This window comes from Nicotiana tomentosiformis, chromosome 2 (assembly GCF_000390325.3).
Source record: "Nicotiana tomentosiformis chromosome 2, ASM39032v3, whole genome shotgun sequence".
NCBI lineage: Eukaryota > Viridiplantae > Streptophyta > Magnoliopsida > Solanales > Solanaceae > Nicotiana > Nicotiana tomentosiformis.
The window spans coordinates 123,915,266-123,938,925 of NC_090813.1; the positions used below are offsets into that span (position 1 = coordinate 123,915,266).

At 37.9% G+C, this 23,660-nt stretch overlaps 1 pseudogene; it reads right to left on the minus strand.

The window, feature by feature from the left end:
• Positions 1–2,538: 2,538 nt before the first annotated feature.
• LOC108947256 (uncharacterized) lies at positions 2,539–13,993 on the minus strand (annotated as a pseudogene).
• Between the last annotated feature and the right edge of the window lie 9,667 nt (positions 13,994–23,660).

Consider the following 23,660-nt stretch of genomic DNA (forward strand, 5'->3'; position numbering starts at 1 on the left):
AAAAAACGTTAATCATTTTTTTGAAAGTGGTTAAGTTATATAGAGACTTACAAAACCTTATAATTGAAAAGATTATTGATAATATTGTAAAATGAATTTTCTATTCATGATTATTCTAAAGAAATTAGAGATAATATGGAAGACTATTATTTATCTAAATAAAATGAATTGTTATATTTGCAGCATGGACCCTCCATGGGCTAGAGGTAGAGGAAGAGGCAGAGGGGGAAGATCATCCCTAGGAAAATCATATTCTCAAGGATCGTCATACGAATCCTCGTCAAACTCCTCAGTACTACAAATAAGAAGAAAGAGTTTAGCTAATGAGAAGATATCCCTCAAAGGCGAATCTTCATCAACACCTTCTATTCATCTGGAAGATATTCTAGAAGACAACCCGTTATACGGTCATTTGCAGGTATATTTGGCTGCTCAGAAGCAAAGTGATACGTTTGCTTCAATTGCCAAAGAGGTCACTGATGATATAAAGTCCAATGAAAAATTGTCTAAAAAAATGATATTTCTTTTAGAAAATTCTGAGATACAGAGAAAAGATGAACCCTGGAAGATATTTCAAAGGTATTTAATTAATAGATTATATTATCCGGGTGAGTCATACAAAACCCGTTCTTATTATGAGACTATTCTCACCAGCACAGACAGTGCAGAATTTCAGCACTTTTTCGGTTATAGCACGGATGAGAATGTTTATAACTTCTCAAAAGTTATTATTAAACAGATAATATCTGTTGAAGATTGGGGGATTTCCCCAATGAAAGAAAGGCAAATAAGCCTCAACAAATCTCGTATGAATTTCACATATTGGGATTATATCCAAGCCTTTGATAAAGTGCTTTATTATAATAATGAGAGACATAAACATACCTGGTTCATAAAGGTATGTGCAAAGATATTTGCAGGTCACATTCCTAATTGGTTCTTAAATTGGTGGCCATACCACAGTCCAACAGTCAAGATATTACCTGACCCATTTCTTATGTTATACAAAGAATGGACTAAAGTTTCGCCAGATTTGAATGAGTTATACCACGCAGATCATATCTGCTATTTGGAAAAAATTGATCAAATATATTTCTTTATAGAATTCTCTATTCCATGGATTCATAAATGGACTCCCGAGCTGGGATTCACTTTAATGAAAAAGGATCCCAAGACAAAAATGTTATACGGTCAAGAACTCTTGGATTCTATTGAAACAAAAATCCAAAAATACTCAGCAGCTCCCCAGAAGGGAATAATTGACGATAGCTCAGTCAAGCATATTGCTAGAAGAATCTCTTTTCAAGAAGGAGATAAAGATGAGATGATTAATAAATATTTGGAAGAAGTAAAAAGAAACTTGCTTCAATCTATTAATCGGTATGAAAAATCTGGCACTTCAATGCGGAGTGAACTAGCAACGATGATATTGTAGAGGATTCCCAGCCTATTCAATCAGAGAAGATATTATCTAATGAAGCCATAGAAAATGCGGAAGATTTCATCCAGCAGATGAAAGAATTAGAGAAACGTGGAGTGTGATCGACAGTGAAGCCGCCGAAGACCCCACTCAACAGTAGATACACCGTTTACACAGTAGAAACACTGTATATACAGTAAATTCACTGTATAAGGGACCCACATATGGGACCCAGTTTACTGTGTAGAGATTCTTTATGTTCTTTTCTCTTTCTATATATAGGATCATTCTTCATTCCGAGAGGCATGAGCCAAAACTCTCTCTCTCTCTCTCTTGTAAATCTCTCTCTCTTTCTATTGTAGTCTTGTAATAGCTTTGAAGTAAATAAAATCTCCAATTCATACCATTCAGGCCTTGCATCCCGGCCTCAAGAGGTATTTATTTTACATTAATCTTCTCTAGTCTCTCCTCTCTAGCCGTGACTATGTCCGGCTAAGAAATTGCATATCTATGTTGAATATCTAACTTCTCTCCTATATACACCATGAAAGATCTGGCCTCTATCAAAATATAAAGAAATTTTTTATATAGTTTCTTGGCTTGATTTCGAGATGGTGGTACAATCTAATCTAGCACTACTCTTATTGGCTTTGCCTTAGTGGCTCCGTCTAGCAAGTCGTGAACCTTAGCCCGTTAAATGTGTTGAAAAAGGGCATCTTCTTTCACGGTTAGAATCGCTAGACACATGGGCTCAATAAGAGTATGTATTAGATTAAGACAGGCCCCTTGCTCGAGTAAAAGGTTAGTCCAAAGTGAATCCCAGCTCGGGAGTCCATTTATGAATCTATGGAATAGAGAATTCTATAAAGAAATATATTTGATCAATTTTTTCCAAATAGCAGATATGATCTGCGTGGTATAACTCATTCAAATATGGCGAAACTTTAGCCCATTCTTTGTATAACGTAAGAAATGGATCAGGTAATATCTTGACTGTTGGACCGTGGTATGACCACCAATTTAAGAACCAATTAGGAATGGGACATGCAAATATCTTTGCACATACCTTTATGAACCATGTATGTTTATGTCTCTCATTATTATAATAAAGCACTTTATCAAAGGTTTGGATATAATCCCAATATGTGAAATTCATATGAGATTTGTTGAGGCTTATCTGCCTTTCTTTCATTGTGGAAATCCCCCCAATCTTCAACAAATATTATCTGTTTAATAATAACTTTTGAGAAGTTATAAACATTCTCATCCGTGCTATAACCGGAAAAGTGCTGAAATTTTTCACTGTCTGTGCTGGTGAGAATAGTCTCATAATAAGAACGGGTTTTGTATGACTCACCCGGATAATATAATCCATTAATTAAAGACCTTTGGAATATCTTCCAGGGTTCATCTTTTCTCTGTATCTCAGAATTTTCTAAAAGAAATATCATTTCTTTTTTAGACAATTTTTCATAGGACTTTATATCATCAGTGTCCTCTTTGGAAATTGAAACAAACGTATCACTTTGCTTTTGAGCAGCCAAATATACCTGCAAATGACCGTATAACGGGCTGTCTTCTGGAATATCTTCTAGATGAATAGAAGGTATTGATGAAGATTCGTCTTTGAGGGATATCTTCTCATTAACTAAACTCTTTCTTCCCATTTGTATTGCTGGGGAGTTTGACGAGGATCCGTATGACGATCCTTGAGAATATGATTTTCCTGGGGATGATCTCCCCCCTCTGCCTCTTCCTCTACCTCTGGCCCATGGAGGGTCCATGCTGCAAATATAACAATTCATTTTATTCAGATAAATAATAGTATTCTATATTATCTCTAATTTCTTCAGAATAATCATGAATAGAAAATTCATTTTCGACAATATTATCAATAATTGTTTCAATTATAAGGTTTTGTAAGTTTCTATATAACTTAACCACTTTCAAAATAGTGATTAACGTTTTTTCATTTAAAAAAGTTTTATAGAAATTTATGATTAATTTAAATATTTACGGGAAAAGAAATCAGGAGGAGAATTATCAATTCCCTTTTTATACTGAATTTTGAAGTCAAAAGGAGCTAATTGAGCCTTCCACCTTGCAAATATTAATTTCGAAGCATCATGTTTAAAATCTTTGTTAAACATATATTTGACAGATTGAGCATCAATTTTTATCAAAAACTTTTGATTGTATAAGATAATTTGAAATTTTAGAACACATTTGACAATAGTCAACATTTCATGGGACACAGTAGCATATTTTTTCTGAGCTTTAGTCCACTTTCCAAAATAAAATCTTATCAAATATTCACAATTATTGTAGGGATTAACTTGTTTTAAAATCCCACCATAGCCAATATTAGATGCATCTGTCTCAATAATATTTTGCCAATATGGATTAGCAAGAGTTAAACAAGGTAAAGACTTAACTCGTTGTTTAATATTTTTAACCAAAGCAGTATGACTATCAGTCCAAAGTTTTTTATGATCCTTCTTTAGTCTGTCGTATAAAGGGGCCAAATCACGAGATAAATTGTTATAAAAAGGGGATATATAATTTAAACTTCCCAAAAATCTTTGTAATTGAGTTCTGTTAGTAATAACATCAGAAAATTTTGATGCAAAATCAATCAATCTTTGTATAGGAGTAATGTTTCCTTGACAAATATTATGTCCTAAAAATCGAACATTTGTTTGAAATAAACTCATTTTTGGTTTTTGAAATAACTAAACCATTTTGTATAATAATCAAAATGTTATCAATATAAACAATGATGAAATTCAGGTAAGGATTAAATATATCATTCATGATTTTTTGAAATTCAGAAGGGGCATTCTTTAAACCAAAAGGCATAACATTCCATTCATATTGCCCGAACATTAAAAGCAGTTCTATAAGTATGATCTTTAAATATTTGAATCTGCCAATAACCAGATTTTAAATCAAACTTTGAAAATATATTGGCATCATATAATCTTGATAATAAATCTTTTTTATTGGGAATGAGATACCTTATCCATTTTAAAAACTTATTTAAAGGTTTATAATTAATAACCAATATAGGAATACCACGTTCCTTTTCAGCAGCATTATTAACATAAAAAGATGTGCAAGACCAAGGAGATTTTGAGGGTTTTATCAAATCCTTTTGTAACAAATTATCAATCTCTTTTTTGCAAAATTCTACCAATTTAGCGTTCATCTGACAAGGTCGAGATTTAGTAGGAATATCATCCTCAGAGAAATTATCTTCATATGGAAGAGTGACAATATGCTTTTTTCGATTTCAAAAAGCACTAGGATGCTCAGCACAAATATCAATAGCAATTTATTCGGAAATCAATTTAATCTTTTCCTATACTTTAGTGGATTTTAAAGTGTCAAATATATTCATACTAAATAATTCTAATTGTAACGAATCAATATGTCTTTGCTTCATATCAATTAAAGCATTTATATCTCTAGTTACGGGATCTGTAACAAAAGTGTAACTTATCTTTCTATCCTTATAAGTAGTTGTAAAACCTTTTGAGTCTATGCTAGTAAAAGGATAAATAGCATTAATAAAAGGTGTTCCAAGTATAATTGGAGGGTATAACTGATTTTTAACGAAGAAAAAGAAGTGAGGAATGCAGACTTTATTCTGTCAAATACCCGTATTAGGCAATTTATACTTTATATCTAAAGCATGTCCTGATGCAGATTTAACCATATGAGTAGTTTTTTGAAAATATTTAGTAGGTACTAAACCTTCTTGAATGCAACTAACATCAGCTCCACTATCAATCATAGTAATATTTGTAATAGAAAAACTATTATCAATTAGAATAGTACATTTCATATACCATTTTTGGGCAGTAACAATTTGCATCATTCCCAAAAACATATCATGTTTAGAATCAAGTCTAATAGGTTCTTCCTCAATATCATTTACAGAAATACTTTTGTTTTTATCATTAGAAAACTCAGTTACGGAATTATTTTTCTCTATCTAAGTAATCCTGTGATCACAAATCATTTGATTTTGTTTAAGAGATTTAATCTCCCTTTTTAAACTTTCAATTTCAACCTTTAAATCATCGAAAGAAGCATCTCTGGTTGGTGTAATTTTATTATTAAGTCGGTTATTAATTTCTGACAAAGAATAAGGCGCAGAATATTCAAATTCATTCTTTTGTTTTTCAAAAGGTTTTGAAGAACTAGAACTTGAACTTGCAGCCAAATTTATAATTTTTTCACGAAGTTTATCATCAGTAACTTCTTTTAAAAGTTCTATTACATTATCAGATGTAATAGTTTTCATGTTCAAATCTTGAAATTGAGATTGCAATTTATAAAATTCAACGTCATCACAAGTACATGTATTACCTTTGCAAGCTGTACAAGTATTATCAATATTTTTATCACTATCAGATAAATCAAGTAAATCGATTTCAGCTTCAGATTCTTACTCAGAATTATAATCAGATTTTGATCCAGAAGTGTATAACAAACCATAAACCTAATCACGTAACTCATCGTCTAGTTCTAAGATTTTCAGCTTTTGAAGCTTACAATTTGGAGCTATATAGCCAAATTTTTCACATTTATAACACTTAATATCAGCAAGATCTCGCTTAGACCTATTTTTCGTAAATCTAGTAGACTTGCGATGAGCTTTCCTAGCATCACGCTCTTCTTTGGATCTATATCTCGATCTCTTTTTCTTATAAGGACTGTCTGGGTTAGGATATCTATGATACCTATTTTTCTTTTTCTTGCTATGAGCAGAAGTCTCGGGTAAACCGAACTAGGTGCAAAAGTCTCCTAATTGTGATTTTTCCTTAAGCTTATCTATCTTAAGTTGTCTGGACAATTTTAACTCATTATACAAGTTTAATCTTTCTGGTGTGCATACTCCTATCAATTTTTCATAGGTATAATCTTTGTACGGAATTTCCCCGTAACTACCCCTTAGAGTTTTTCTTACTCTTTCAGCAAATAAGGAGGGAAGGCCATCTATAAACTTAGCTTTCCAATGTGCATACTTATTTTCGGGTAATTCCGTTACTCTACTCATAAAAGTATCTTTATACCATCTAAACTCGCTTAAGTTCCTACATCTAAGGCCATTTAGCAAAGTACGGGCAGTCTCGTTCTGATTGGTAAATCTACTATTGAAATGTTCTAATATGGTAAGAACAAGAGTGTAAACAGCTTCTTCTCTATTTTTCACTAGAGCCATGCCTAAGTTATCAACTCCTTCGTCAGTGGCTATTGCATTAATAACCATCACCTTCTCTTCAGTAGTTAAATAATTATCCCACCAGCCATGAAGCTGGCCAGTAAAACCTACAATAATCATTTTGCAAACAGTTCTATCTGTATTTTTTATACTTTTGCAGATAGTTGCATACATAAGCATTCTATGCACAAGAAAATCAATTGTCTATCAGTTAAACCATCAAGATTCCATTCATAAATTTCGGAACCACTATAAGACGTATTAGTCTGATTCCAATCTCGTTCTTCTATTAACACATCTTGAGGAGTAGGGCGATTATAATAATAAGTTTGCATTCTGGGTTTATCAGCATACTTACTATTCTTTTTGGGATAACCTCTGAGTTTATTAAACTCTGACCAGACTTCATCTTTATAATCAGAAGTAGTATCTAATTTATCAGCAAACTTTTTTGATAAATCAATAGGTTTAATATTTAAACCAGATAACCTTTTATCAAGAAGTTCTTCTAAATCATTTAACGATTTGAATTTAAAATCTTGAATCTCAGGGGGTCTTTGAACATGAGTAAGAACAATTTGAGCTTCTGATTTGCTTCCTGAAGTAGAGGCAATATCAGTTATCTTCTTGCTAGTACTCATTTCCTTTATCAAAACTGTTAATTCATTAAGTTTTTTATCAAGAGAACTGATATGTTCACCCAAAACTTTAACATATAAACTTAAATAATTATTTTGAGAAATCAAATTATTAATTTCTGCGATGTTGTGTCATGACCCAAAAATCCTAACCTATCGTGATGGGGCCTATCTCAGTATTAGGCAAGCCGACAACATCAATAACCCACGATTTCCTTTAAATTTAAAAGCGTAATGTTTAATACAATACCAAAAATCTAGCAATTTCCGATACAACACTCCCAAAACCTGGTGTCACTAAGTACATGAGCACCGAATATGAGTACAAGTCTGGAAAATACGGTCTATAATAGTTTGAGACCAAATACAGTATACAAGGATATAGAGAAGGAGAGACAAGGTCTGCGGAACACGGCAGCTACCTCAAAATCTCCTGAAAATCAACTACGCAAAATGATCAACACCCACTATGTCATGGAACACCTGGATCTGCACACGAAGTGCAGGGTATAGTATGAGTACAACCAACTCAGCAAATAACAAAAATAACTAAGGAACTGAAGATAATGACGAGCTACACAGTCATAGTGTACTTTCAGTAGTTCCAACGAAGAATAGACATGCTTTCAAATCCGGCAGTTTAAGTCAAATCAATTTTATACAGTTCAATTTCAAGTAATCCGGATATAAATTCTTTCAGATATTTCACAACAATGATAGATAGCAACCAAGTACAACAACAAATCCAAAGCAAGTACAGCCTCTCAGGCAACAGTCACTCAGCTTATCACAACAGCTCAACCACTCGGCTCTCAGCCCTCAGCACACACTCAATGGGTACCCGCGCTCACTGGGGGTGTGTACAGACTCCGGAGGGGCTCCTACAGCCCAAGCGCTATAATCTACATGGACAACTCACATTTTGCACGGACAACTCACGTGCTATAATATCCTGCACGGACAACTCACGTGCCATAATATCCTTACCTCACTAACAGGCCCTCGGCCTTACTCTGTCCTTTACCTCTCTAGTCTCTCGGGCTCTCAGAAATCACACAGATCAGCCCAAACAAACATAACATAGTGCATCAACAAATATCAAGAAAGACTGAGGTATGATTCGCTAGTAAAATCAAGACTGAGCACAAGATAGCAATTAGCAAATAATTCAACCAGTTCGTGACCTCTGTGGATCCCAACAGTACTATCACATAGCCTAAGCATGACTTTTAACATGATTTACAGTCAAATTTCTTCAACATAACGAGAGCTTATAGCTAACAATAGGTTATTCAACTTTACAGTTTCACGGGACGGACAAAGTCACAATCCCTTCGGTGCACACCCACACGCCCGTCACCAAGCATGTGCGTCACCTCCAAAATAATTACATGACATAAAATCTGGGGTTTCATACCCTCAGGACCAGATTTATAATTGTTACTTACCTCAACCCGTGTAATTATTTGTTCTATTATGCCCTTGCCACGAGAATTGATCTCCGAAAGCCTCGTATCTAGCCACAATTAATTTGAATCAGTCAATACAAATTATTGTAATTAATTCCATAAGGAAATACTAATTTTCCCGATAAAATCCGAAATTAACTCAAACATCGCCCGTAGGGACCACGTCTCGGAATCCGACAAAAGTTACAGAATATGAACGCCCATCAAACCACGAGTCCAACCAAATAAATTTCACCAAAATCCGGCACCAACTCGACCCTCAAATCTTCAATTAAAGCCTATGAAGATTTCTACCATTTTCAACCCAATCCTTACCCATTTGAATTAACAATCTTTCCACAACCTTATTGGTATGTATACATAATACTCTTACACCCAAGAATCATACTATTAATCATCCATCTTTACTTCAAACCCGAAATTGAAGAATTGGGGAAAGAAATTCTTACCTCTTTGAAGCCCTAGCAAGATCCTTGTAAAATCTTCAAACCTTGAACAAGAATTGATGGATAAATCACTAAGTCTTCACTTTCTCTCTCTAAAATGCTCTCACCTCTCTCTAAAATATCATATTTTGGCTCAAAAATGAGCTTCAAGGGCTATAAATCAAAGTTGGGTCGGGTAAAAAATTAGAAAGAATGGAAGCTCCGACGCAGTTATGCGGTCGCATATGCGATCGCATAATAGGTATGCGGTACGCATACCAGCCGTATAATTTGGCCTCCAAAGCTGGGCGTTACTGACCTATTCTGCGGTCATTATCTGGTCAGCATACTTGTTCTGCGGTCGCATAATGCACCGCAAAACAAGTCTGCGGTCGCATAGTGCACCACAGATTTTCCTCAAATCTTGCCCTTCTCCTGCTCCACTTTGCGACCATTATGCGGTCCGTAGAGTGATTCTGCGACTGCATAGTGGTCGCAGAAATGACCATTTTCCGACAAAATTTTCCTTTACACTTCGGTGCATTGTTCAACCCAATTGACACAAAATTGATCTACCTCGACACCACCAAACCTTAATTTTCTTAGCCAAATTTCTCTAAGGTCGTTACACATAAGTTAACATCCGGTCAACATTTTCTACTTAAATTCTAAACCTTGAAACTAAGTGCTCCAAATCATTTCAAAACCTCACCGAACCCAAACCAATTACCCCGACAAACCAAATAACAACTGTAATTCATAATTTGAGCAGTAAATGGGGGAACGGGATTGCAATAGTCAAAATAACTAACCGGGTCGTTACATTCTCCCCCTCTTAAACAAACGTTCGTCCTCGAACGGGCTTAGAATAATACCTGGAGTCTCAAATAGATGTGGATATTTGCTCTGCATCTCCTGCTCAATCTCCCAAGTAGTTTCTCTGACTGGTTGGCCTCTCCACTGCACTTTCACCGAAGCTATGTTCTTTGATCTCAATTTTCGAACCTGCCGGTCTAAAATGGCCACCGGCTCCACATCATAAGTCAAATTATCGTCCAACTGCACTGTACTGAAATCCAAAATATGAGACGGATCCCCGACATACTTTCAGAGAATGGATACATGGAACACTGGATGAACAGCTGATATACTAGGTGGCAAAGCAAGTTCATAAGCCATATTTCCAATTTTCTTAAGTATCACAAAAGTCCCAATATACCGAGGGCTCAACTTGCCCTTCTTCGCGAACCTCAACACACCCTTCATGGGTGAAATCTTGAGCAGAACCTTCTCCCCAACCATGTGAACAACATCACGAACCTTTCTGTCGGCATAACTCTTCTGTCTAGACTGTGCCGTGCGAAGCCATTCCTGAATTACTTTAACCTTCTCTAAAGCATCCTGAACCAAGTCAGTACCCAATAGTCTAACCTCACCCGGCTCAAACCAACCCACCGGAGGCCGACACCGTCTCCCGTATAAAGCTTCATACAGAGACATCTGAATGCTTGACTGGTAGCTATTATTGTAAGCAAACTCTGCGAGTGGTAGAAATTGATCCCATGAACCCCCAAAGTCAATGACACAAGCGCGTAGCATATCCTCCAATATCTGAATAATGCGCTTGGACTGTCCGTCCGTCTGAGGGTGAAATGTTGTACTCAACTGAACCCGTGTGCCCAATTCTTGCTGCACTACCCTCCAAAGCTCTGAGGTAAAGAAATAATGGACACCGGCACACCGTGTAGGCGAACAATCTCGCGAATATAAATCCCAGCCAACCGCTCCGAAGAATAATTAGTACCGACTGGAATAAAATGTGCGGACTTGGTCAACCGATCTACTATCACCCAAACAGCATCAAACCTTCTTAAGGTTCGTGGGAGCCCAACTACGAAGTACATGGTAATACTCTCCCATTTCTACTCCGGAATTTCAAGTCTCTGTAGCAATCCGCCGGGTCTCTAATGCTCGTACTTTACCTGTTGACAATTTAAACACTGAGATACAAACCCAACTATATCTTTCTTCATCCGCCTCCACCAATAGTGCTATCTCAAATACTGATACATCTTCACGGCGCCTGGATGAATAGAGTACCGCGAACTGTGAGCTTCCTGGAGAATCAGCTCGCGCAAACCATCTACATTAGGCATACAGAGCCTGCCCTGCATTCGTAATACACCGTCATCTCCAATAGTGACTTCCTTGGTATCACCATGCTGAACCGTGTCCTCAAGGACAAGCAGATGTGGATCATCATACTGGCGCTCTCTGATGCGATCATATAAAGAAGACTGAGAAACTACACAGGCCAAAACTCGATTCGGCTCGGAAACATCCAATCTACCAAACTGATAAGCCAAGGCCTAAACATCCAAGGCTAAAGGCCTCTCTGCTACCGGTAAGTATGCTAGAGAATGGTGATATCGTAATCCTTTAGCAACTCCAACCACCTTCGCTGCCGCAAGTTAAGATCCTTCTATTTAAACAAATGTTGTAGACGCCGATGATCGATATACACCTCACACTGGACACTATACAAGTAATGCCGCCAAATTGTCAAGGCATGAACAATAGCTGCTAACTCAAGATCGTAGACTGGATAATTCTTCTCATGTACCTTTAGTTATCTGGATGCATAGGCAATCACCCTACCGTCTTGCATCAGCACTGCACCGAGACCAATACGCGATGCGTCATAATACACAGTATAAGACTCTGAACCTCTAGGCAACACCAATACTGGAGCTGTAGTCAAAGCTGTCTTGAGCTGCTAAAAGCTCTCTTCACACTCATTCGACCACCTAAACGGAGCACCTTTCTGGATCAATCTAGTCATAGGCCATGCAATAGACGAGAATCCTTCCACGAAGTGACGATAATAACCGGCCAAGCCGAGAAAACTCTGAATCTCAGTAACTGAAGATGGCCTGGGCCAACTCTGAACTACATCTATTTTCTTCGGATCCACCTTAATCCCTTAACTGGACACTATGTGTCCCAAGAATGCTACCGAACTAAGCCAGAACTCACACTTAGAGAATTTGGCATAAAGTTTCTCCTCTCTCAGCCTCTGTAGTACAATACTCAAATGTCGTGCATGCTCCTCCTGGCTACGTGAGTACACCAGGATATTATCAATAAATACCACGACAAATAAATCAAGATATGGCTGGAATACACTATTCATCAAATGCATAAATGCTGCTGGGGCATTGGTTAGCCCAAAAGACATCACAAGAAACTCATAGTGACCATAACGAGTTCTGAATGCCCTCTTCAGAATATCCGAGTCCCGAATCTTCAACTGGTGATACCCAGACCTCAAATCAATTTTGGAGAACAACCTCACTCCCTGAAGCTGGTCAAATAAATCATTAATACGTGGCAAGGGATATTTATTTTTGATTGTAACTTTGTTCAAATGCCTATAATCGATGCACATCCGCATAGTACCATCTTTCTTTTTCACAAACAGAATCGGTGCACCCCAAGGTGACACACTAGGCCTAATAAACCCTTTTTCAAGGAGTTCCTGAAGTTGTTCATTCAATTCTTTTAACTCAGTTGGTGCCATACGATATGGAGGAATAGAAATGGGTTGAGTGCCCTGCACCAAGTCAATACCAAAATTGATATCCTATCGGGCGGCATACCCGGCAGGTCTGTAGGAAATACATCAGGAAAATCTCTCACTACCGGTACTGAATCAATAGTAGGAGTATCTGCATCAACATCTCTCACAAAAGCTAAGTATGACAAACACCCCTTCCCAACCATACGTTGGGCTTTTAAATATGAAATTACCTTGCTAGGAACAAAATCTAGAGAACCTCTCCACTCAACCTTTGGCAACCCCGGCATGGTCAACGTCACAGTTTTTGCGTGACAGGCCAGAATAGCATGACATGGAGACAACCAATCCATAACCAGGATTACATCGAAATCAACCATACCGAGTAATAAAAGATCAACCCTAGTCTCCAGTTCCCCAATAGTTACCACACACGACCGATACACACGGTCCACAGTAATAATATCACCCACACGGTCTAGATACACTAACATGTGAAACTAAGGACTCACAGGGCATATCCAGATAATGAGAAAAATACGATAATACATATGAATAAGTAGAACCAGGGTCAAATAATATAGAAGCCTCCCTGTGGCACACTGAGACAATACCTGTGATCACTGCATCTGAAGCAACAGCATTTGTCCTGGCAGGAAAAGCATAGAATCGGGCCTGACCGCCACCTGATCAGCCTCTCCCTCTTGGGCGACCCCTAGCTTCCTGACCCCCACCCCGAGCTCGTTGGGCGGATGGTGTAACTGCTAGTGCTGGTGTTGTTGGTCGAGAACTCTGCTGTGGAGCCCCACTCAACACCCTAGGACAATCTCTCTTGAAATGACCCAATTCTCCGCACTCGAAACAACCCCTCCTCTGATGGAATTGCTGCTCCTAATAACTCGAAGAATTACCTTGTAGAAGCCTGAGCAGACGAAGCATGATGAGAACTTTGCATTGGTAGTGCACTGAATAAAGATTGGCCTGAGTGAGCACTGTAGGAACCGTGGCTAGCTGATGCACCACGATGAACTGGACGACCCGCCTGAGCGTGTCTGTAAGAACAGCCCCTACCCAGGTAAAATCGACCCCCCGAAGGAACACCGCTGAAATCACCTGAACCACGAGGCCTCTTAGCCTCAGTTTCAACTCGTTCCTGGCTGCGAACCATCTCAATCTGACAAGCAATGTCAACAACCTCATCGAAAGTAGCACCAGACACTCTTTCTCTAGTCATGAGTAATCACAGCTAAAAAGTAAGGCCATCTATGAACCTCCTAATCCTTTCCTTGTCTGTAGGAATCAACCAGATAGCATGACGGGCCAATTCTGAAAATCTCATCTCATACTGCATCACGGACATATCACCCTGACAAAGCTACACAAACTGCTTACGCAGCTCCTCTCCGCGGGACTGAGGTACGAACTTCTCCAGGAATAGACCGGAGAACTGCTGCCAGGTAAGGAGTGCTGCACCGACTGGCCTACACCTCTTGTAAGACTCCCACCATCTGAAGGCAGCCCCAGAAAATTGAAAAGTAGTGAATGAGACCCCACTAGTCTCCAAAATACCCGTTGTCCGAAGCATCCGCTGACACTTATCCAGAAAACCCTGGGCATCCTCTGACTCAGCACCGCTAAAAGATGGAGGTCGAAGCCTCTCAAATCTCTCAAGTCTCCTCTGCTCATCATCTGCCATAACAGGAACTACCGGGGCCTAAGCAGCTACAACCCGCTAGGCTTGTAGTGCCCCCGGTATCTGAAGTCCCTGTACTACCTGGTCCGGAGTACGGGCAACAAAGGTATGAGTACCTCCCCCGGCCTGAGAAGCGGCAGGTGCGGCCTGAGCCGAAACCACCTGAGCCAGACCAGTGCAAGCTGCTAATATCTAGGCCAAAGTCTCCTGAAGGCCTGGAATCTCAATGGGCACAGCTGGTGCCTGACCTGATCCTGACGGCTCAGCTATATCTGGAATCTGCTCCTAAGTTGGAGCAACTGGTGGTACTACAGGTGCTGGTCCAATTGTGGTACGAGCTACACCTCGACCCTGGCCTCTACCTCAGCCCTGGCCTCTCGCGGCCCTAACTATTGGCACTGGTGGTTGACCATCCGATCCGGTAGTCCGTATCCTCACCATCTGTGAGAGAATAGATTAACAGAAATTTAGTTTTCGGAATCAACAAATTCACACGACGGAATACAAGAAAGTGATGTTTTCCTACGATTTCTGTAGCCTCTCGAGTTAAGTACAGACGTCTCCGTACCGATCTGCAAGACTCTACTAAACCTGCTCATGACTCGTGAGACCTATGTAACCTACGCTATGATACCAACTTGTCACGACCCAAAAATCCTAACCTATCATGATGGCGCCTATCTCAGTATTAGGCAAGCCGACAACGTCAATAACCCACGATTTTCTTTAAATTTAAAAGCGTAACGTTTAATACAATACCAAAAATCTAGCAATTTCTGATACAACACTCCCAAAACCTGATGTCACTGAGTACATGAGCATCTAATATGAGTACAAGTCTTGAAAATATGGTCTATAATAGTTTGAGACCAAATACAGTATACAAGGATATAGAGAAGGAGAGACAAGGTCTGCAGAACACGACAACTACCTCAAAATCTCCTGAAAATCAACTGCGCGAAATGATCAACACCCGCTATGTACGGGAACACCTGGATCTGCACACGAAGTGCAGGGTGTAGTATGAGTACAACCAACACAGCAAGTAATAAAAATAACTAAGGAACTGAAGATAATGACGAGCTACACAGTCATAGTTTACTTTCAGTAGTCCCAACAAATAATAGACATGCTTTCAAATCCGGCAGTTTAAGTCAAATCAATTTTATACAGTTCAATTTCAAGTAATCCGGATATAAATTCTTTTAGATATTTCGCAACAATGACAGATAGAACCCAAGTACAACAACAAATCCAAAGCAAGTATAGCCTCTCAGGCAACAGTCACTCAGCTCATCACAACAGCTCAACCACTCGGCTCTCAGCCCTCAGCACTTACACTCAATGGGTATCCGTGCTCACTGGGGGTGAGTACAGACTCTGGAGGGGCTGCTACAGCCCAAGCCCTATAATCTGCACGGATAACTCACGTGCTATAATATCCTGCATGGATAACTCACGTGCCATAATATCCTTACCTCACTAACAGGCCCTCGGCCTTACTCAGTCTTTCACCTCTCTAGTCTCTCCGGCTCTCAGAAATCACACAGATCAGCCCAAATAAAGATAACATAGTGCATCAACAAATATCAAGAAAGACTGAGGTATGATTCGCTAGTAAAATCAAGACTGAGCACAAGATAGCAATTAGCAAATAATTCAACCAGTAGGTGACCTCTGTGGGTCCCAACAGTACTATTACATAGCCTAAGCATGATTTTTAACATGATTTACAGTCAAATTTCTTCAACACAAAGAGAGCTTATAGCTAACAAATTACAATCCCTTCGGTGCACACCCATACGCCCGTCACCTAGCATGTGCGTCACCTCCAAAATAATTACATGACATAAAATCCGGGGTTTCATACCCTCAGGACCAGATTTATAATTGTTACTTACCTCAACCCATGTAATTATTTGTTCCGCTATCCCCTTGCCACGAGAATTGGTCTCCGAAAGCCTCGTATCTATCCACAATTAATTTGAATCAGTCAATACAAATTATTGTAATTAATTCCATAAGGAAATACTAATTTTCCCAATAAAATCCGAAATTAACTCAAACATCGCTCGTAGGCACCACGTCTCGGAATCCGACAAAAGTTACAGAATATGAACGTCCATCCAACCACGAGTCCAACCATACAAATTTCACCAAAATCTGGCACCAACTCGACCCTCAAATCTTCAATTAAAGCCTATGAAGATTTCTACCATTTTCAACCCAATCCATACCCATTTGAATTAACAATCTTTCCACAACCTTATTGGTATGTATACATAATACTCTTACACCCAAGAATCATACTATTAACCACCCATCTTTACTTCAAACCCGAAATTGAAGAATTGGGGAAAGAAATTCTTACCTCTTTGAAGCCCTAGCAAGATCCTTGTGAAATCTTCAAACCTTGAACAAGAATTGATGGATAAATCACTAAGTCTTCACTTTCTCTCTCTAAAATGCTCTCACCTCTCTCTAAAATATCATATTTTGGCTCAAAAATGAGCTTCAAGAGCTATAAATCGAAGTTGGGTCGGGTAAAAAATTAGAAAGAATGGAAGCTCCGACGCAGTTATGCGGTCGCATATGCGATCGCATAACAGGTATGCGGTACGCATACCAACCGCATAATTTGGCCTTCAAAGCTGGGTGTTACTGACCTATTCTGCGGTCATTATCTGGTCTGCATACTTGTTCTGCGGTCGCATAATGCACCGCAAAACAAGTCTGCGGTCGCATAGTGCACCGCAGATTTTCCTCAAATCTTGCCCTCCTCCTGCTCCACTTTGCGACCATTATACGGTCCGCAGAGTGATTCTGCAACCGCATAGTGGTCGGAGAAATGACCATTTTCCGACAATTTTCCTTTACACTTCGGTGCATTGTTCAACCCAATTGACACAAAATTGATCTACCTCGGCACTACCAAACCTTAATTTTCTTAGCCAAAATTTCTCTGAGGTCGTTACACGTAAGTTAACATCCGGTCAACCTTTTCTACTTAAATTCTAAACCTTAGAACTAAGCGCTCCAAATCATTTCAAAACCTCACCGAACCCAAACCAATTACCCCGGCAAGCCAAATAACAACTGTAATTCATAATTTGAGCAGTAAATGGGGGAACGGGATTGCAATAGTCAAAATGACCGACCGGGTCGTTACATGCTGACTGCAGCAACATCTTCATCATTAAATTTTTGAAATGCAGTAAACGTAATACCTATATTATTAGGTAAAACAAAAGGTGCTTGAGGTGGTTATATGGCTTTAGTAATATTACCACTTCCATCTTTATAAGATCTTTCTAAAACCTTTATGTTAAACGGTAAATAAGTGGTTATAAACCAAGGAACAAAATACATAATTTGATTATGTAAAGCACAAGTTTCATAAAATTCTTGAGAAATATTATTTAAATCTTCTTTACTATAAGTATCAAAAAACCAAGTTTTAAACCGGTTCCATTTATTACTAAAAAAATCCTTTGAACATATTTTCTAGCTTGTGACCCTAGACTAAAATCTATTTGGTGTGGAATCATTAAACATCATTGGGGTTGAAATCCATTTCGGATGCAGAAGGAATATCCTTATCAGAAATATTATCATTATCCTGAATAATATTTGTTTGAGGGTTAATCTTAACCCTTTCATCAGGCTTATCACTTTTAGTAGAAATAGTGTGTAAAGATGCAGCACGATTTCGAGTTGGTCCATAGACTGGTTCAACAGGAGAAACATGTTGAATTGCAGGTAAAAGTCTATGATTGGAAAATGAATGCCTATTAGGACTAATAGTAGGCAAAAGTATATTATTAGAAAATGACTGCCTATTATAAGTGGAACTAATATCATCAAATTGAATGCAAATTCTACCATCCGGATTTTGAGTAATATGAGAATATTCAGTATTACTGACAGCATTTGTTATTTGACTTGGGGATATAACTGAATCCAAAGTCCAAGTAGTTGGGATATTAATTTCTTCCCACTTAATAGGTCTCCTCGTGGTGACCTTAGACTTTGCAAAATTGGTTTCCACCAATATAGTCTGATCGGATGTATCATATAGTTTACATCTAGGGTTTAACGTAGATAATAATTTAAAATAAATTCTATAAGATAAATATATAAGTTCAGATCCAGGCACATAATTATAACCATGCGTTTTCACATTTAATGTCAATGCATCAAGTATATTAACATCAGATAGAGATAATTGAAGATTAGGTTGAGTATTAAAATATACTAGACCGTAGGCCACAGTAGATTCAATAGAACCCATCAGAGACTGTCTAAAATTCAGATTTCTAGCATCTCTAAGAGCAGCCAAAAACGCCTCTGGTAACCCTTTAAGGGTTAATGACTTAAAAGCAATTTGAACCATACCAACATGCAGATAATTATACTGATTTTTATATAAATCTACATCTTGTTTGTTTAATAAATGAATAGTCTGTTCAGACGAGTTTAAAGCTAAAGATTGCTCAGTAGTTTTAACTAGTTGTTTTGAAGAAAGTTTATCAAACCATCCATAATCATAAATTGTTTTAATAGGGACTTTAGGAATTGTCCATTTGTTTAATAAATCAAGGTTTTGAGATATATCTACCTCTTCAAGTCTAGTATTTTTCATACTAGTTTCTCCTAAATTCATAACAAAAAATAACATATCTATGCCGAATACTTCAGATCTATCTCATATATACCAAGAAAGTTCCTAGGCTCTGATACCATCTTAACAGGATCTGGTAGGCGGGTGGTAATCTGCATGGCGCATCTTAACAGGATCTAGTAGGTGGGCGGTAATTTGCACGGCCATCCCAATCTAGCTAGATTAGTATCCTTAAGTTTAAAGGCTGGCGGTAGTCCGCACGGCCAGTAAGGATTTATGAACCGAAATATACCAAACTTTTCATATAGTTTGTTGACTGTATGGAAGGTCTAACCTTTTACTTGAGCAATGGGCCTGTCTTAATCTAATACATACTCTTATTGAGCCCATGTGTCTAGCGATTTTAACCGTGAAAGAAGATGCCCTTTTTCAGCATATTTAACGGGCTAAGGTTCATGGCTTGCTAGACGGAGCCACTAAGGCAAAGCCAATAAGAGTAGTACTAGATTAGACTGTACCACCATCTTGAAACCAAGCCAAGAAACTATATAAAAAATTCCTTTATATTTTGATAGAGGCCAGATCTTTCATGGTGTATATAGGAGAGAAGTAAGATATTCAACATAGATATGCAATTTCTTAGTCGTACATAATCACGGCCAGAGAGGAGAGACTAGAGAAGAGACTTGAAATTAAAGTAAAATAAATACCTCTTGAGGCCGGGATGCAAGGCCGGGATGCTATGAATTGGAGATTTTATTTACTTCGAAACTATTACAAGACTACAATAGAAAGAGAGAGAGATTTACAAGAAAGAGAGAGTTTTGGCTCATGCCTCTCTCGGAATGAAGAATGATCCTATATATAGAAAGAGAAAAGAACATAAAGAATCTATGCACAGTAAACTGGGTCCCATATGTGGGTCCCTTATACAGTGAATTTACTGTGTATACAATGTATCTACTGTGTAAATAATGTATCTACTGTTTAGTGGGGTCTGTATACAGTGTTTCTACTGTGTAAACAGTGTATCTACTGTTGAGTGGGGTCTCTGACGGCTTCACTGTTGATCACACTCCACGTTTCTCTAATTCTTTCATCTGCTGGATGAAATCTTCCGCATTTTCTATGGCTTCATCAGATAATATCTTCTCTGATTGAATAGGTTGGGAATCATTTGCAATATCATCATTGCTAGTTTCACTCTGCATTGAAGTGTCATATTTTCATACTGATTAATAAATTGAAGCAAGTTTCTTTTTACTTCTTCCAAATATTTATTAATCATCTCATCTTTATCTCCTTCTTGAAAAAAGATTCTTCTAGCAATATGCTTGACTGAGCTATCATCAATTATTCCCTTCTGGGGAGCTGTTGAGTATTCTTGGATTTTTGTTTCAATAGAATCCAAGAGTTCTTGATCGTATAACATTTTTGTCTTGGGACACTTTTTCATTAAATTATCCCAAAAATTGTTGTAAAATGTCCTATATAAGCAAGGAATCTGTTCTTCAGTGAATCCTAGCTCGGGAGTCCATTTATGAATCCATGGAATAGAGAATTCTATAAAGAAATATATTTGATCAATTTTTTCCAAATAGAAGATATGATCTTCGTGGTATTACTCATTCAAATCTGGCGAAACTTTAGTCCATTCTTTGTATAACATAAGAAATGGGTCAGGTAATATCTTGACTGTTGGACCGTGGTATGACCACCAATTTAAGAACCAATTAGGAATGGGACCTGCAAATATCTTTGCACATACCTTTATGAACCAGGTATGTTTATATCTTTCATTATTATAATAAAGCACTTTATCAAAGGCTTGGATATAATCCCAATATGTGAAATTCATACGAGATTTATTGAGGCTTATCTGCCTTTCTTTCATTGTGGAAATCCCCTAATCTTCAACAGATATAATCTGTTTAATAATAACTTTTGAGAAGTTATAAACATTCTCATCCGTGCTATAACCGGAAAAGTGCTGAAATTCTGCACTGCCTGTACTGGTGAGAATAGTCTCATAATAAGAACGGGTTTTGTATGACTCACCCGGATAATATAATCATTAATTAAATACCTTTGGAATATCTTCCAGGGTTCATCTTTTCTCTGTATCTCAAAATTTTCTAAAAAAAATATCATTTCTTTTTTAGACAATTTTTCATAGGACTTTATATCATCAGTGACCTCTTTGGCAATTGAAGCAAACGTATCACTTTGCTTTTGAGCAGCCAAATATGCCTGCAAATGATCGTATAACGGGCTGTCTTCTGGAATATCTTTCAAATGAATAGAAGGTGTTGATGAAGATTCGCCTTTGAGGAATATCTTCTCATTAACTAAACGCTTTCTTCCCATAATAATATTAGGAGTTACAACATACAATCATATAAAAAGGCTGAAAACTAACACAATAACATAATGAGTACAGCATACACAATCTGTTGTGGCGTGCAATCCGATCCCACTGTACACACACAATCCTCATTTATTCCACCATAATATCATTAATCAATACCAAGAATCACATATAAAATTCGTTGTGGCACGCAACCCAATCCCACCATATCATCATAATCAATATCATAATCATCTCTTATTTCACCATATCACAATTTATCAATAACAAGTATTACGTATACAACCATTGCGGCGCACAACCTGATCCCACCATATCATTATAATCAATATTACAATTCTCCCTAAATCCACCATATCACAATCATTGCGGCGTGCAACCCGATCCATAAACAGTTTCAATAAATGTAACTAAACCAATAGCTCAATTACAAGAATCTCTACAATTAAAGAATATGAAAGCAAAGTAAAAAAGTAACCACGTACTAATCAAAAGAATGCTACAAATAATACAAAAGCAACAAAACAAGTCAAGTATGTGACAATTAAGGTGTGCAAGTAAGACAATTAAGGCAAGTAGCAATTAAACATAGAGTCATGGAAGGAACTAACAATTCAATATAAGAATAATTGATGAAAGGTAACAAATTACGGCATAGGCGGCAATTAAAGTATGTAACAGTTAAGACATGGAGTGAGATAATTAATGAAATACGAGAAAGACATGGAAACAATCATTTTGACGGCGTATATACACTCGTCACTTCGCATATACGCCGTTACAATGGTACATTCCGACTACCCATGACCCCACGAGTTTATATATGTGGTTAGTTTCACAATTCTAGTCCAAATCGACTCTCGAAACTCAATTTCTTATTTTTCAAAAAATTGACAAAGTTTCACAAATTTTCACTTTGATTCACAAGATTTTGATGTTAAAATCTAAGATAAGTTAATGGAATATTATTAGAAATGGATTAGAATCACTCATCAAAAATTTGTAGATGAAATTCCCTCTTCAAAATCGCCTCCTACCGAGCCTAGGCTTACAAAATACGAAAAATGAGGCTAAAAATCCCATCTCTCAGCTTTTGTCCAGTCGCAGATGTCGCAAATGCGACCTGGGGTTCACAAATACGAACCCCGAATAGGCAAAGAATTCCTCGCTAAAGAGCCATCGCAAATGCAAATAATCTGTTCGCAAATGCAAACCTAACAGAGCTCATCCTACTATCGCAAATGCGATCCTAAACTCGCAATTGCGAGAACTGAGACATGTGCAAAAAAACCAGAAGAATCCTAACTCTATCAAACACTTCGCTACGCGTCCGAAACTCACCTGAGCCTCTCGGGCTCCAAACCGAACATGCGCACAAGTCCAAAAACATCATACAAACTTGCTCGTGCAATCAAAACACCAAAATAGCACCTAGAACTACGAATCCGACATCAAACTGAATGAAATTTTAAAAAAAACTCTAAGAACATACAAATTTACAACCGGGCGTCCGAATCACATCAAATCAACACCGCTTTACACCACATTTTGCAGGCAAGTCATAAATGGTGAAATAAACCTATTCCAAGTTATGGAACAAAAATCTGAACCCACTAGAAACAAAGTCAACCTACGGTCAAACTTAGGAATTCTTTAAACCTTCAAATTAATAGTTTTCAACAATTCACGGTAAATCAAGTTAAGGACTTCCGAATTCGATTTCGGGCATATGCCCAAGTCCCAAATCACGATACGGACCCACTGGGACCGTCAAAACACTGATCCGGGTCCATTTACACAAAACATTGACCGTAGCCAACTCAAATGAGTTTTAAGGTAAAATTTCACATTTTCTTCAATTTTTCACATAAAAACTTTCCGGAACAAGACATGGACTGCACACGTAAATTGAGGAACACTAAATGGTGCTTTTCGAGGTCTCAGAACATAGAAATAAAGGCAAAAACTCGAAGTGACCTATCAGGTCATTACATTCTCTACCTCTAAAACAAGCATTCGTCCTAGAATGGACATAGAAAGGTACCTGGAGTGGTGAAAAGGTGTGGGTATCTACTTTACATGTCGGACTCAGACTCCCACATGGTTGCCTTGATCGGTTGATCTCTCCACTATACTCTAACTGAAGGATAACTCTTCGACCTCAACTTCCGGACCTGCCGGGCAAGAATGGCCATCGGCTCCTCCTCATAAGTCAAATC